The following is a 16,513-nucleotide window of genomic DNA, read 5'->3' on the forward strand; positions in this document are numbered from 1 at the left end:
AGTTAATGAAGCTATTTTTAACATAGTGATATTGCTGACACTTATGAACATTTTCTATGTGCAGTTTCTGTCCTAATTTCTTTACATATATTAGCTCCTTTGATCCTTATAACAACCTTATGAAATGGATACTGTTATATTTGACACTTGAGGAAAATCAGACATAGAAAGCTTACCAAATTTGACCAGGTTTGCATGTGTAAGTGGTGTAGTTAAGAATCAAACATAGGATTTATTAATATGAGTCCCTTCTATACACTTAACCACCAAACTCTTAAAGATGTTGAATGCTATCAACAATCAGAAGACCTATTTTATAAGCCTAACTTTAGTATCAACTATGAATTAGATACTGGGATCAGATGGTAAAAAAAATCTGCCCACAATGCAGGAGTGAAGTGAAGTGAAAGTGAAGGTCACTCAGTTGTGTTCGACTCTTTGCGACCCCATGGACTATACAATCCATGGAATTCTCCAGGCCAGAATACTTGAGTGGGTAACCTTTCCCTTCTTCAGGGGATCTTCCCAACCCAAGGATTGAACCCAGGTCTTCTGCATTGCAGGTGGATTCTTTACCAGATGAGCCACAAGGGAAGCCTGGGTTCATTCCCTAGGTTGGGTAAATCCCCTGGATAAGGGAATGGCTACCCATTCAGGTATTCTTGCCTGGAGAATTCCATGGACAAAAGAGCCTGGTGGGCTATAGTCCACGGGGTCAGATATGACTGAGTGACTAACACTTTCACTTTTCAACACATGCTCTATGTGAGTAACACACTTTGTCAGTAGGTCAAAAAGATACACGACCCAAACTACAGATGTGAAAAAGGTACCCATATTCAGATTCTGTGTCTAATATTACTAAAAAAAAAATCTTGCAGAACAAGAAGCAAGTTCAGATTTTTATAGCACCTGTCTTAGACTTGAGTTGCATCCCGATAGGTTTCAGCCACAATATTTCACAGAGGAATTTGTTCCTGCAATGTTTTCAAACCTGCTGGTAAAAGTCCTTTATCACTACTGCATTTCTTGGTTTTCTTTCTGCTTAGGATCTAAATCATTTTGCATGGTCTATTTATGTATCTGGAGGTAGGAGGGAAGACTAACTCCCACATCTTAGTTCAACCTCACAGTACCTCGATTTTGCTTAAATGTACTATTCTCAAGGATTCAGTTCTGGGAAACATGAGGCTAGAGTTTTTGGAGGATTGGTGTTTCTGAGTAGAGGTCACTGCAGTATAAACCAAGCTAGCATCTTTGCTGTATTTATGTAAATTCATGCAGCCTAATCGATAGAGCCAAAGGAAATGGATAGGAAAGAAACTGTATTACACAGTAACATAGTTTCCTGCTCCTCCACCCCAGTGGATTGGTCATGTTAGGTGGTTTAAGGCTAGTGGCTCATTGGATTACATAAGTCATTGATAAATCAGTGGCAGTAACAAGATTTCCACAAATCACTACCATGAGCTTCTGTGACTCCCAGGTCTATCTCTGTAATATTTTTCATTTTGCTTTTTAATAGAGAGATCTGATACTTTAGTTCTTAGTGGTTCAGCAATCAATCCTATGCTAAATCTAGACTTAAAAGCTTATGGGCTTATCAACCTAAGACATTAACAGAACTCAGAGAACTTTACAAGTTGTCATCCTTCCCTACTTCTAAGGCCCTAGGATGCCAGAGCCATCACTGCTCAGGCCGCTAGTCCTTGCTTTTTCTTTTTCCTTAGCCACAGTGACTTGCAAAAATCACTCCTAAAGATTTTTCCCATCAAGCAAGCAATAAAAAAGGATGCAAAGCATTTGGGAAATGCAAAATGCTACATAAATTTAAGCTCAGTTCTGTTTATTGTAAACCTTGCATGAAAACAACAGTGACTTTTGCTTAATTTAGGAGAAGAATTGACGTGTTCAGTGAAGAAACTGGTGCAGTGTAAAAAGCTTAGATTTGGGTTCTGAGAGACAAGAGTTTTACCTTCAGCTTTGGCACTTACTAGGTAGGGGATCTGGACAGATTAATCTCTCAGATCTTCAGCTTTCTATATAGAAATGTATAATAATAATCACAGGCATCCATGAACACACACGTGCACACGCACACACACCCCCTCAGAGATTTGTGAGAGCTACTTGAGATAACAGGTAAAGTGCCCAGCAGAACGTCTATCTGACAGTTTTCTAATGTTTTTGATACTAAATCACTAGAGCAAATGGTGCTCAATAGAAAACAAATAGGCACATGGTGTGTCCAGTTAAGTTATCACAAAGGAAGAGGAAACCCTGATGGCATCTCATTCTTTCTCATCCTAGCAGCTCTGCTTGGAATAAAAATCCATGTGGACCTGGAATGACATTGAATGGATAGATAGAACTCTTTCTGAAACTACCCATTAACAGGTCGTTGTAAGTTCGTCAATGATGGGGGAATGATGTTGATGTTGGAGCATGGACCAAAGAAACACGGTGCGGAGGAAGCAATCCTGTACATGTGCCAGGTGTGGAGGGATCTGGCCCCACCCGGTTGCCGGCTAGCCAGCCCTCCAGTCTTTGCAGGTGGCAGTTTCCTCACTTGAAAAAAAAATGAGGAAAATGGCCCAATAACCTGTGATAGCCTTGAATTGCATTTTGAATCTGTGAAATGAAATTCCTTCATGAAAAAGAGGTTTTCTACAGCTCAGCAAATAGGCCGGCTGCTAAGAAGAGCTATAAGGTTTTTAGAGCAGGAAAGAAACCAATCTCTATTATTTCCAGGTTGGGAATTTAGCTTTAGCTGTCTCTGAAGCACTGGCTGTTGGCAAAGCCGTGAGTTCCATCACTGAGGAGTAAAGCACAAATGACTTTATTACAAGTCAGAAATATCACCTGTAGATGCAGGGACATTTTTCTAACCATATCATTAATAGAGGTGTCCCAGACCTTGAGGATTTTACAAGAAAGTGAAAAAGTAAAAAAATAAATAAATAAATAAAAGAAAGGTAAGAGAAACCTCTCTTGACTTGAACATTGAGAGTGAGACAAAGTGATTTTAAGAGCATCTTCCATTTCTAAATTTTCTATTTTTATTCTATATGCACAATGGAGTTCTTAATAATCTCACAGTTGTATTTGGAAATGACACAGATTTAAGGAATGCTAAAATGACTTTTCTGCTCAAAAATAAAAAGTGACTCTTCAGTGCCTAAATAAATGTCAAGATCCCAAAAGCAGGCATTCAGATCCTTCACCACATACAATCTATCACTTAAACATGATATGTTTTCCAGGGTTTCTTTCAACACACATTACTCAATATACATTTAAAATTCCCTTTCTTTGTAAAAACTCCTTAAGTAAAGGATTGCAGTTTTATTTTTCTGGTAGTCCTTGTGAATGCCTTGCATATAGATGGTGATAAAATGTACGAAAATATAAAAGAATAAACAACATCAAGTCTTTTTTCTCAAATACAAAATGAAGGAGCAAAATAATTAAGGAAACCCAGTGAAAGTGTCTTCCCTGGTGGCACAGTGGTAAAGAATCTACCTGCAAATGCAGGAGATGCGTGTTTGATCCCTGGGTCGGGAAGATCCCCCGGAGGAGGAGATGGTAACCCACTCCAGTATTCTTGCCTGGAGAATCCCATGGGCAGAGGAGCCTGGCGGGCTACAGTCCATAGAGTTGCAAAGAGTCAGACATGACTGAGCAACTAAACAACAAAAACAACAATGAAAGTGTCAGGGAAGGAATAGAGAGTGGATCTTCTTTAAGTAGAGGCTTCATAGTTAAGCCTGGTGGCTCAGATGGTAAAGCATCTGCCTGCAATGCGGAGACTTGGGTTTGATCCCTGGGTCATGAAGATTCCCTGGAGAAGGAAATGGCAGCTCACTCCAGTATTCTTGCCTGGGAAAACCCCATGGACAGAGGAGGCTAGTAGGCTACAGTCCATGGGGTCACAATTAGTCAGTCACAACTGAGCAACTTCACTTTCTTTTCTTTCTTAATTTAGATCAGAGAGATAAAGGACTGATCGCAAGCAGGCAGTCTTAGCTTGGCAGTGAACCTGTTGAAAATACTTGGGAGAAATAATCAGATCCGCTGGGTTGAGCATATATAGATTTGAACCAACTATTTCTGTTCAGTCAGTTATACCAGATGAGAAGCACATGAAAGTCATTGATTGTTGAAGATGGTGCATCCTAATTTATAACCTGGTGCTGTATGATCTGGAGAAGGCGATGGCAACCCACTCCAGTGTTCTTGCCTGGAGAATCCCATGGACGGAGGAGCCTGGTAGGCTGCAGTCCGTGGGGTCGCTAAGAGTCGGACATGACTGAGCGACTTCACTTTCACTTTTCACTTTCATACATTGGAGAAGGAAATGGCAACCCACTCCAGTGTTCTTGCCTGGAGAATCCCAGGGATGGGGGAGCCTGGTGGGCTGCCATCTATGGGGTCGCACAGAGTCGGACACGACTGAAGCAACTTAGCAGCAGCAGCTGTGTGATCCTGTACAAATTCCTTAACAACCCTGTGCTTAATAAAACTGATATTAAATGAGGCAATTCAGGGAACAGCACAGAGCTCCATCCTTCCTTTTTTAAAGTCTATATTTAATTTGTTACAATATTGCTACTTATATATGTTGCAGATTTTTGGCCAGAAGGTATGTGGTATTCTTAGCTTCCTAACCAAGGATCACACCCATCCTCCCTGCATTGGAAGGCAAAGTTTAACCACTGGACCACCAGGGATGTCCCAGCCCTTCTTAAATGTTCAGAAACATGTTAGTATTTTTCCTCTCTGCTGATTCTCTATTTCTTCTTCTTCTCTATGAGATAATAAAGAAAAAGTCATGGGCAGTCATTTAGATGATCAAAAAGCATACACCAATTTATGACCTGTAATCTTCTGGGGTCCACTGTGAATGGGCTTTGCTTGCAACCATTTCTGGGTCACTTTCATCTCTTTGCCCTTTTCTATATTAGTGCTTCTTTTAGACTGCAAATCAAACATGTGTCATGATACATGTAGCACGAGGCTAAAGAATTATTGACTCATTTTTTCAGAAATGGAAATTAGGGAAACTTCCCTGTGCAGCCATCATTTTTGGATGAGTTTCTGGACATTTTGACAGCTTTGCAGTTTCCAAGCTCAGAATTGTGTCCTAGGTCTATTTATCTGTCACCTCTCCTCTACCAAGCAGAGATTTTGGAAAGTGCCATAACTGTTTTAACTAGAGATTTCAGGATTTCCAAATGGGCCATGATGGAAGAATTGGCTTGGCTCCTATTGGGTCCTGCATCTTCCTGAAAGTCTAATGTAGTACTTCTGAGGAGAAAAATAAGAAAAGTGAAGATGTTAGCTGCTCAGTTGTGTCCCACTCTTTGAGCCCCCATGAACTGTAGCCCTCCGGGTTCCTCTGTCCTTGGAATTATCCAGGCAAGACTACTGGAGTGGGTAGCCATTCCCTTCTCCAGGAGATCTTTCCAACAGAGCACCATCACAAATCCAAACTCCTATTAAATTAACCAAAATCACTGAAACAATTTCTCCCAGTGGGCTGACCATGTTTAGCTTATAATTTCAATGTTTTTCTATTGCTAGTTTAAATCTAACATCTAATTTAAATATTTCTACCTAGCTTTCAAGCTCTTCTACTGAATGGCTTCATCTACTCATTAAATTCCATCTTCCCTTTGCTCCCCAGCACCTGCTGCCCACAAGCTGTTAATGTTCTACTTGGTTATTATGGCGCCCTGCTACAAGGTCACAGCTGCAAGACCTTGCATCTAGACTGCAGAAGCAGAGCCCAGAACCAAGATCACCTCAGAAGCTGACTGAGTCCCTTTGTAACTGTTGTCAAAAGCCCTCCTGATCATCACTAGCCAGCTTTCTGACCCAAAATAGGCAAAAATTCCCACCCCAGTGTTTACCCTATAGTGCCCTAAGCAATCACCTAATGCCAGCTTTCCAGTAGGAATTTTCTTGGTCTTGGAGCTATAAAAATTGCTACCAACCCATGAAAAGCATCAGTTCACCTTGAGCCAGCCCACTGTAATAACATCTCCCACTCTAATAAAAAAGTAATAATAAAAATAATATAATAAATATAATAATAATAAAACAAAATTCTCCCTTCCGATGACTCTCCCTGGCTGGTCAGGAGGTTTGCACACTGCACTCGCAGTGCCCACATTATCTCTGCTCTTTGTCTTTAATAAACTCACTCCATTCTGAAATGCTCTGTATCTTGAAATTATTTTCCACCCTGTGTTTGCACTGCCATGACACCTACTTAACATAAGTGTCACCTGCTTCCTGAAATGCACTCCAAGCTCCCTAGTCCCAAATCCTTTTTCTCTGAGATCAAGTTGGTCTTATCTTGTCCATAAAACTTTTCTGATTAGTCCAACTTTTGTAATTATGAATTTCTTACTCTTCCACTAACATCCTCACCATCCCCCCTCCAGTGTGGACACTTCTGTCTTGGAACTGTGAATGTTTTGCTTAGATAAGTTAATGGCCTCCACCAGTGGTCCCCAAACATTTTTGGTACCAGGGACTGGTTTTGTGGAAGACAATTTTTCCACCAACAGGGAGCGGGGAGGAGGGATGGTTTGGGGATGATTCAAGCACATTACATTTATTGTGCACTTTATTTCTATCATTACTACATCAGCTGAACCTCAGGTCATCAGGCATTAAGTCCTGGAAGTTGGGGACTCCTGCTCTAGGCCAAGCCTTCCTCCTCATAATCCTACCTGCCATGTCTCTTTGTGTCCATATTTTATGCTTAAAAGAGGTGATGTGAATAGGAGCAAGGTCTAATACAAAGGATGGAGATGGTAGTTTAAGTTTTATTTATTTATTTTTTGCATGTTTCCTGAGATTATAGTGAACTGAGTTTCATAATATTTTAATGACTTAGCTTGATACAAGCCAATTTGTTTTAGAGCCCATGTAATTGCATGTGGCACCAAATGAGAAAAAAGGATGAATGTTCTTCCCACCTCTGCATGAAACTAAGCAGAATTTTGACTTGTAGTCAATAGGGTCTAGGCAGGTCACAGATGCCACACTCAGGTGAGGATAATTGATGAGTATGCATGAAAAGAATAGCAAGAAGAGAATTTGCTATTTTGGAAAAAGGTGTGATTAGGGTTTTAGGAGAGTCAAAAAAGATGGTAAAGCATCTCACATCTACTCAGTGTCTTACCGAGTTTTTTTTTTTTTTAAACTAGGATTTCTCTCTCATACTCATATTCAGTACAAAAGCCACATTTAAGTCAACAGTGGCCAAATGTCTTCATCCTAAGTGCTTATCCCCCAGTAGCACACTGGGTGGGTGGGGAACTCTAAATAGCTTCTTACTTAGGAGACAGGTGGGCAGTGAGGCTGAAAATGCATGTTAACGATCGGCCTTCAGTGGTAGCAGAGGCCGAGGATGGGGTGCCCTTGTTACTGAAGATTATTTGTTCTCGTTCTGACTGTTTTAGGACATCGACAAGCCATTTTCTATGCTGAGGATGGAGATGGGAAATCAGGCATGACTCATTTTTCTAAGTTAAAAACACTATTTCTTTTTAAATTACAAAAAGTAATCTCCATTGGCTTTTAACTAGTAAATTATGTAAACACACAAAGAGAAGTTTAATAATCTTCTTGCCCCCTTTATTTCCTTTTCTCTACAATAACCAAAGTTTTGAGCCTGAAAGATGGCCTGTTAGAAAGTCTCTGGGGTTCAAATCCATCCACATTCACATATGAAGTAGGTTACTCCGTGTTACTTTTCTCTCTGGATGAGTGCTTGCCACTTAACATGAGATTTTTTTCTTAAAAAATTAATCTTTTTTCCCCAAGCTGATATAAGTAAGAGCCTTGAGAACAGGGTGATTTAAAGTATCTTTTGGAGATTTCCCTGGCAGTCCTGTGGTCAAGGCTTTGTCTTCTGGTGCAGGAGTGCAAGTTCAATCCCTGGTCGGGAGTTAAGATGCTATATGCTTTGGACCAAAAAGTCAAAACATAAAAACAGAAGCAATATTGTAGCAAATTCAGTACATAAAGTCTTTAAAAATGGTCCACATCAAAAAATCTTTAAAAACATAAAGTATCTTTTGTGTCCTATCAGATAAATCTTCACCTCCCGAACCAACCAAACACGCAGCACCAAGGTGCACGTCAGACCGTGTCCTGGGCTTCTTACCATACTCTGGTTGCCACTAGAAACATCAACGTTTCCTTGGTTATCATTGGCTTTATTAAAAAAGCTAGCTAACTAAAGCAAATCTGAAAGTCCTATTTCTAATATCTTGTCAAAAAAGTGCCTTAAGGAGGAACTTTGTACCTCTTGTAATTAAGGGGAAAAATATATACTTAAGAATATGCATGGACTTTCCTGATGGCTCAGAGTGTAGAGAATCTGCTTGCAGTGCAGGAAACCTGGATTCAATCCCTGGGGTGAGAAGATCCTCTGAAGAAGGGAATGGCCACCCACTCTAGTATTCTTGCCTGGAGAATCCCATGGACAGAGGAGCCTGGCGGGCTATATGGGGTCTCAAAGAGTTGATCCTAACTAAGCACATACAACATATATATATCAAAATTTTGGTATGAAAAAGGGAAGGATTTTAACCATAGGACTGTAAGTATCATTGGCTTAGACGATTTTACCATTTTTCTTGTGACATAGCTATTCCTCTTCTAAAAACCATTTTTAGTTATCTCATACAAGTGGGCATTCTCTGACTCTGCTAATAAAATTTTTTCTCAGTGATAAGAAAATCACACTATCATCTGCTAAGTACTATAGTGTAATGCAAGGCAGTCTGATCACCATCACATCTAATTAAAATAGTAAATCACTTTTTAAAATCATTCTGTATTAAGAAGATTTGATTATAACAGTCTTATATTAGCAGTGCCCCTTAAAGAAAAGAGGTTAAGTAAACCCACTGCCCAGAAAATATCCCCTCAGTGCCAGAATTCTTAGTCAAAAGCAGGATGCTTTGTCAAGTCGGTCAGATTTCTAGTGGCACTGACATGACACTGTTTCAGCATTACAGCAAAGCTGGGTTCTGTCTTGATCACTCGAAGACTGGTAATCTCATTGATTTATAGAAGCCATGCATTTGATTTCACAATAAGAGAGCAATTTACCCTTTGTATTCATAGGTGCGTTTGTTTGTTCAATTTCTGAGTCTTTTCATAGGGCTTCCCTGGTGGCTCAGATGGTAAAGAATCTGCCTGCAATGCGGGAGACCTGGGTTTGATCCCTGGGTTGGGAAGATTCCCTGGAGAAGGAAACAGCAAGCCTCTCCAGGAATTCTGTTCTGGAGAATTCCATGGACAGAGGAGCCTGACAGGCTACAGTCCATGGAATTGCAAAGCATTGGACACGACTGAGTGACCATCACTCACTCATTCACTTCATAGGACAGTCTGACTTCTCATCTCCTCCATCCTCTTCATTGGTTGAACTCACAGATGCCAATGTATATGAGGAATTCACACAAGTCTACTGCAGGCACAGACTCCCATCTCTAATTATTCCAGACCACCTCCTAGTCTACTCATTCCAACAAATTGTCCCTAAATTGCCTAACTCTCCAATTCCAGTTAATTTTCAATATGCAATTTCTTGACACTTCTACTGCATTTTAAGGACCCACTTTGTACGTGTCTCTTTGGATCAGCCGCAGTTTTGTCTCTTAGTCAATTTTACGTTGTCCCTCCGGCAGAATGATGATGGCACAGTCTTGGTGCTTGTTGAATCAACACCAGGATTTAGTCTGCCCTGCCTAAACTCTCCACTAGGGGAAACCAACTTGTAATATAGGGGAAAAATTATTGTGAAGATCAGAAAAATGGCATCTTTTGATTTTCAGCCAGAAAATAAATATATTAAATTTTCATCACAATTGTCTACATTATTTTCTTATTTATATGAACCAGAACTTTGATTTCTAAATTAGATTACTGAGTCTCATAAAGGACAGCTGTCTTATCTCTTTTTAAAGTTTTTTTTTTTTTCCTAAAGAATGAAGTGAAGTGAAATCACTCAGTCGTGTCTGACTCTTTGCGACGCTGTGGACTGTAGCCCACCAGGCTCCTCCGTCCATGGGATTCTCCAGCAAGAATACTGGAGTGAGTTGCCATTTCCTTCTCCAGGGGATCTTCCCAGCCCAGGGATCGAACCCAGGTCTCCTGCATTGTAGGCAGACGCTTTAACCTCTGAGCCACCAGGATGCGTGCATATGTAACACTGAAGCACTTTGCTGTACATCTGAAGCTAACACATTATTAATCAGCTATAAACCATCATAGAATAAAATTTAAAAAAATAAAATACTTTTTCATGAAATACATATAGTTTAAAATATCCAATAATATTCAAGATTTATAATGAAAGATAAGAGCTTCTGCTGTATACTTCCCCATTCTTGGTTTCCATCCACTATACACCAAACAATCAACTCAGTATTTCTAAATAAGTCACTTATGCTCCCCCTCATCTATATCTCACAATGCTGCATAACTGGATACCTTCTTTAGACCTGCCATAAAACTTATTACTTCTCTCTTTGGCTATGTCTAACATGCTGCTCAGCACATCCATTGCATTTTAATTTTTAATTATATTTTATCTATTTTTAAATCTACAGGTTATTTTTGTTCCTAATTTCTTTTTCTGGTCAACTTTTAACTCTTTAAGTGTAATTATGTAGTTGTTTCTTATTTTTGAAACTGCTAATTCCAACGTTAATTATATTTGTGAATTTTAGTCTGTTGTTTTTTCCCTACTAATTCTTACTTCTAATGATTTAATTCCAATTCTGCTTTGAAATTTTCTAAAATGTGGTATGCTGTTCATTAAATCCTTACCATGAGACAAAAATTGAAATTGTGATTAAAGTGGCATTCATTTAGCTTCCATCTCTGAATTCATGTTTCCCCCGGTTTCTGAATTCATAGAATTTCCTTTGTTTCTCTGATGGCTCAGACGGTAAAGAATCTGCTTGCAATGAAGAAGAATCGGGTTCGATCCCTGGGTTGGGAAGATCCCTTGAAGAAGGGAATGGCTTACCCACTCCAGTATTCTGGCCTGGAGAATTCCAGGGACAGAGGCTACAGTCCACAGGATTGCAAAGAGTCAGACACGACTGAGCAACTAAAACTTCCCCTTTCTTCAGCTCCTCCTCTCCCTGCTCCGGTCAGTAACTCCTCTTGCCTGTTCACTCGAGGCCAGCCCCTGTATACCAGCTGTGGTACTGGACTACTGTACTTTTCAAGGTACTGCACTGCAAGATTAAAATTTTTTTTTGCTTTTATTTTTTATGCATTATTTGTGTGAAAAGTTTTATAAACTTATGACAATACACTACTATATAGCCAATTGTGTTAGTTGGGCACCTAGGCTAACTTTGTTGGACTTACAAACAAACTGGACTTATGAACTGGCTCTTGGAATGAAACTTGTATATAGGGGACTTACTGTAGATGAGCCCATCCTAATGACCTTGTTTAACTTAATTATCTCTTTAGAAGCATTATCTCCAAATACAATAAAATTCCGAAGTTCTAGCTCTGAGGACTTCAGCGTATGAATGTGCAGATGGGGAATCGATTCAGCTCATAACACACCTGCCTCTGGCTTCTCCATATTCAGATCCTTCGTGTGTGCAGAACACATTCACCCCACCACAACAGCCCTAAATGTCTTAACTCATTCTAGCGTGCACTCTAAAAGTCCAAATTTTCATCTGAATATGATCTAAATCAGGTATGGGTGAGACTCAAGGTATGACTCAACCTAAGATGAAATTGCTCTCTAGCTGTGAACCTGCTTTTGTTTCTGGCTCCTTGGAAATGGCAGCTGGGTTTTGATCTTTATGTATCTTGCTTGTCCATAATTTGCCACAACCGCACATGCACACATTTATTTTTAGTTCCTTATATTAATAGTTACTTGGTGTTTTGTTGCTTGAGGAAGTATTTGTCCAGGTGCAAACACTGCAGCAAAGGTCTCTGGTCCCAGGTCCCAGTCTGCCTCATCCGATTCAGCCGTGAATCTGAGGATGGGGAGGAACTATGTACTGTATCAACATCTAGGGGACTTGAGTCCTATGCCAAGAATTATCAATATCTCAGTTATTTTCCACTAAGTATCTGACTTCATTGGGCATTATTTTCATTACTTTAAAAAGTAATACATTTATTTAAAATCTCAATGATAGGTAATGAGTCTATCTTGTATTCAATCCTGTGCTACTGGTCCAAGGATCTGCTGGAGGGAGTCAGCTTTTACCACAATAATTGAGACAGTGAAGAAAAAGTGAAAAGTGTTAGTCGCTCAGTCGTGTCTGACTCTTTGTGATCTCATGAACCGTAGCCGCCAGGCTCCTCTGTCCACGGAATTTTCTGGGCAAGAATACTGGGGTGGGTTATCATTCCTTTCTCCAGAGTATCTTCCTGACCCAGGGATCTAACCCAGATCTCCTGCATTGCAGGTGGATTCTTTACCATCTGAGTTAGCAGAGGGAGTAGAATAAATATTTTTAAGTCACCTTTAAAAAAAAATAATAAAACTTTTCTGAGTAATTTTCCCTAGTTTTACTTTGCTATTATATTAATTCACTACACTATCTACATAAGAGTCAGTTAAAAATGCCTCCAACTTCCTATTGCCTCTAGTCTAAGCTGGTTCATCCTCTCTCTTGGTGAAGGACCAGATGAGGCCTTGTCTATACAGAACAGAACCCTAGAAGCCAATATCAACTTTCCCCTCTGCCCAATTCCTCTCCCCTCACTCACACACAAAAAAAAGCTTTGTAAAGCCACCCTCTTCTGTCTGTCTTTACCATCCTTGGTCTCTATAAAGCATGGCATCTTCTATGATGGACTATGAATGGACCTATTAACCCTGGTGTCCACAGACTTTCCAGATCTCCTTGTAGTCCTCAGTTTCTGCTTGGTAAATATTTGTACATTTGTTAAGATCTTAATGAAAATGTGCGTTCTTGAAGGCTCCTCCACTCTAACAAACAGTGTACACCTCCTCTTTGTTAACCTGGGCAACCCCATCTATTACCTTCCTCCTATGTGCCTTTCATCACCTGTTTTGCCTTTCCATGAGGCTTGGGTTCCTTGGGCTTTCCTGGTGGTTCAGATGGTAGAGAATCTGCAATGCAGGAGGCTCAGGTTCAATTCCTGGGTCAGGAAGATCCCCTGGAGAAGGGAATGGCAATCCACTCCAGTATTTTTGCCTGGGAAAACTGATGGACAGAGCACTCAGGTGGGCTACAGCCCATGGTTTCACAAAGAGTTGGGCACGACTGAGCAACTGACACCTTCACACTTTCGCTTTGAATTTTTTGTTCTTGTTCAGTCACTCAATTGTGTCTAACTCTTTGTGACCCCATGGACTGCAGCACGCCAGGCTTTCCTGTCCTTCACCATCTCCCACAGCTTGCTCAAACTCATGTCCGAGTCGGTGATGCCATCCAGCCATCTCATCCTCTGTCGTTCTCTTTTCCTCCTGCCTTTAATCTTTCCCAGGGCCTTTTCTTAGGGTCTTTTGTAATGAGTCGGCTCTTTGCATCAACTGGCCAAAGTATTTGAGTTTCAGCTTTAGCATCAGTCATTCCAATAAATATTCAGAACTGATTTCCTTTAGGATTGACAGGTTGGATCTCCTTGCAGTCCAAGGGACTCTCAAGAGTCTTCTCCAACACCACAGTTCAAAAGCATCAATTCTTTGGCGCTCAGCCTTCTTTATGCTCCAACTCTCACATCCATACACAACTAATGGAAAAACCATAACTTTGACGATATGGACCTTTGTTGGCAAAGTATTGTCTCTGCTTTTTCTGTCTCAGTTGGTCATAGCTTTTGATTCAAGGAGCAAACCCCTTTTAATTTCATGGTTGCCATCATCATCTGCAGTATTTTGGAGCCCAAGAAAATAAAGTCTGTCACTGTTTCCACTGTTCCCCCATCTGTTTGCCAGATATGATGGGACCAGATGCCATGATCTTTGTTTTTTGAACACCGAGTTTTAAGCCAGTTTTTTCACTCTCCTCTTTCACCTTCATCAGGAGGCTCTTTAGTTCTTCATTTTCTGCCATTAGAGTGGTGACATCTGCTGAACCTAGAATAATAGCCTCCAATACAGCAAGTGTGCAATGAACCCATGCTGAATAATGGAGTAAATGGATAATTAAAGAAGCAGAAGCTAAATGGTATTGATCCATGTTTGCTATATATTTAGTTATTTTAAGCCATTTTTCCCTCTGAAATGTATAAGGATCATTGGTCTCTGTTTCTAGGTTTTTGTTGTTTGCTTCAATAGTTGCTTTAAGTGGGGGAGTTCCTAGTGAAAAAGGTCATATTTTGGCTGTTCTGTGATCCTGGGAATGATTTTCACTGTAACACTCTGTGTTTTGAATTAGCTTTTATTGGAGTATAGTTGCTTTACACGGTCGTGTTGGTATATACTGTACAACAGAGTGAGTCAGCTCTATGTACTGTATACACGCGTTCTCAGTTGCTCAGTCATGTCTGACTCTTTGGGATGCTTTGGACTGCAGTCTGACAGGCTCTGCCATCCATGGGATTTCCCGGGCAAGATTACTGGAGTGGGTTGCCATTTCCTCCTCCAGGGGATCTTCCTGACCCAGGGATCGAACTCACATCTCCCGTGTCTCCTGCTTTGCAGGTGGATTTTTTTTACCTGCCGAGCCACCTGGGCAGTCCTGGATGTATCTATATACCCCCTCCCTTTTAGATTTCTCACTCTTCTTTCTGAGAGTTGAATATCCAAGTGAACCCAGGGTGCAGTTGGCATCACACTGGACTTACGACTGATAATTCATTTCTGAAGGTGGGATCTTGTGTGTCAAGTGTCCAGCTGGTGATATTTTCAGCATAGAAACCTGTTAAACCACCAAGACAGCGTTAATGAGATGGAATGAGCTGATTTCTACTCTGGGTTGACTGGCATGGCCTCAATGCTGTGGCATCAAATGTGCTACGTGTGCTCCTTGGAAGATATTTTTTTCATTCCTTCGGCAGCGCAAACACTCAGCAGGTAACAGTGTCTTCATCCAAGTCTCTCTGCAGAGAGAGCACCACACACATTTCTGAGATCAAACTCATCTCCATTTACTTACCCTGGACCTGAATAAGCATGTCCCTGAGTCAGGGCCTCAGGTTTCTTTCTTTTTTTTTTAATTTCACCATTCCTGGGTCATCAGTATAAACTATTGTATCAAGAGCCTGATGCAGATAAGGTAAGAGAATGGAAGTGTTTTGATATGAGATGAGAATGATTTTTATTATTTCTTTATTTATTGAATCAATGGGACATTGTTATCCTTTTCTAAAAATATTAAAAAATATATATTTTGGCTGTGCCACACAGCTTGCAGAATCTCAGCTCCCTGATCAGGAATAAAACCCTTGCCCCCTGCAGGGGAAGCTCAGAGTCTTAAAAACCAGACTTCCAGGGAAGTCCCAAGAATGATTTTTAAATGCTGGATGATATGCCTAAAATCATTTGTTTTCCTATCCAATAAACCTTTTTTTTTTTTTTTTTTTAGAGTCCGGCTGGAATGATGACAGGCCTTTGAATATTTCCTTCCCTCTAATCATGACTTTGAAGAACCTGCAGAAGATGTGAAAATGAAATTGATATCTGCTGCTTTATGGCAAAAACACAGGCCAACCCACTGCACCTGGTTGGCAAACCACTTCCTAGATCAATGTTGCCTTCCCCAAGAATAAACTCGTAAGTCATTCTGTGACCACCTGTGATGTTGTTGTCATCTTGGGGCATGACTCAGGGCTCAGTTGCTAAGTTGTGTCCAGTTCTTTGAAACTCCAAGGACTGGAGCCCACCAGGCTCCCCAGTCCATGGGATCTCCCAGTCAAGAATACTAGAGTGGGTTGCTATTTCCTCCTCCAGGGGCTCTTCCTGACCCGGGGATGGAACCTGCTTCTCCTTGGCAGGCAGAGTCTTTACCATTGAACCACCCAGCATGACCAATCAGCCTCAAAACTGGAATGGGGAAGAGTTCAGATTGTGGCTTTGGTCTGAAGCATATTGTCAGATTCTCTTGTTTTGCTGTTTACAGCTGCATATCTGGGGACTGGTTATGCTTCATTTTCTCATCTGTAAAATAACAGTGGTCACAAAGCTTTGTAGTGGACATCCCAGGGTAAGTGTGTAAAAGTCTAGTTTAGACCTGGAGTTTAAAAAGGTGCAGTACAAATGTCCTCTCTTTCCTTACCTATTAAAGATGATCATTCATCTGGTGCATTCTCTGTTCAAGCAAGGAAGAAGGTTTCATCAGAGACTCTGTCTCTGTATTGATGCCTACCATCCCCCGAAGCATTGGCTCCTTTCGAGTGTCAATAATTCTGCTGGTTTTCCTTCTCTGCACAGACGGTGGGGGCAGCACCAGACAGCTTTCCTAGGCATGCTAAACTGAAGTAGAACATCACCCAGAGAGAGCCCTGTCCTGTTGAGAAAGCATCT

General features: G+C 40.7%; 1 long non-coding RNA gene across 2 annotated transcripts in view; it reads left to right on the plus strand.

Moving 5' to 3' along the window:
• The window catches only part of LOC139032367 (uncharacterized), a 34,054-nt gene extending 17,775 nt beyond the window's left edge, over nt 1-16,279 (plus strand). Inside the window, exons 2-4 of one of the 2 annotated variants that reach the window (XR_011484879.1) lie at nt 10,951-11,268; nt 15,576-15,763; nt 16,110-16,279. This is a non-coding gene — a long non-coding RNA (uncharacterized lncRNA). The remainder of the gene's footprint in view (nt 1-10,950; nt 11,269-15,575; nt 15,764-16,109) is intronic. The other variant, XR_011484880.1, reaches the window with a different exon arrangement.
• Nucleotides 16,280-16,513: the final 234 nt, after the last annotated feature.

The sequence above is a fragment of the Odocoileus virginianus genome, chromosome 31, assembly GCF_023699985.2.
Source record: "Odocoileus virginianus isolate 20LAN1187 ecotype Illinois chromosome 31, Ovbor_1.2, whole genome shotgun sequence".
Taxonomy (NCBI): Eukaryota; Metazoa; Chordata; class Mammalia; order Artiodactyla; family Cervidae; genus Odocoileus; species Odocoileus virginianus.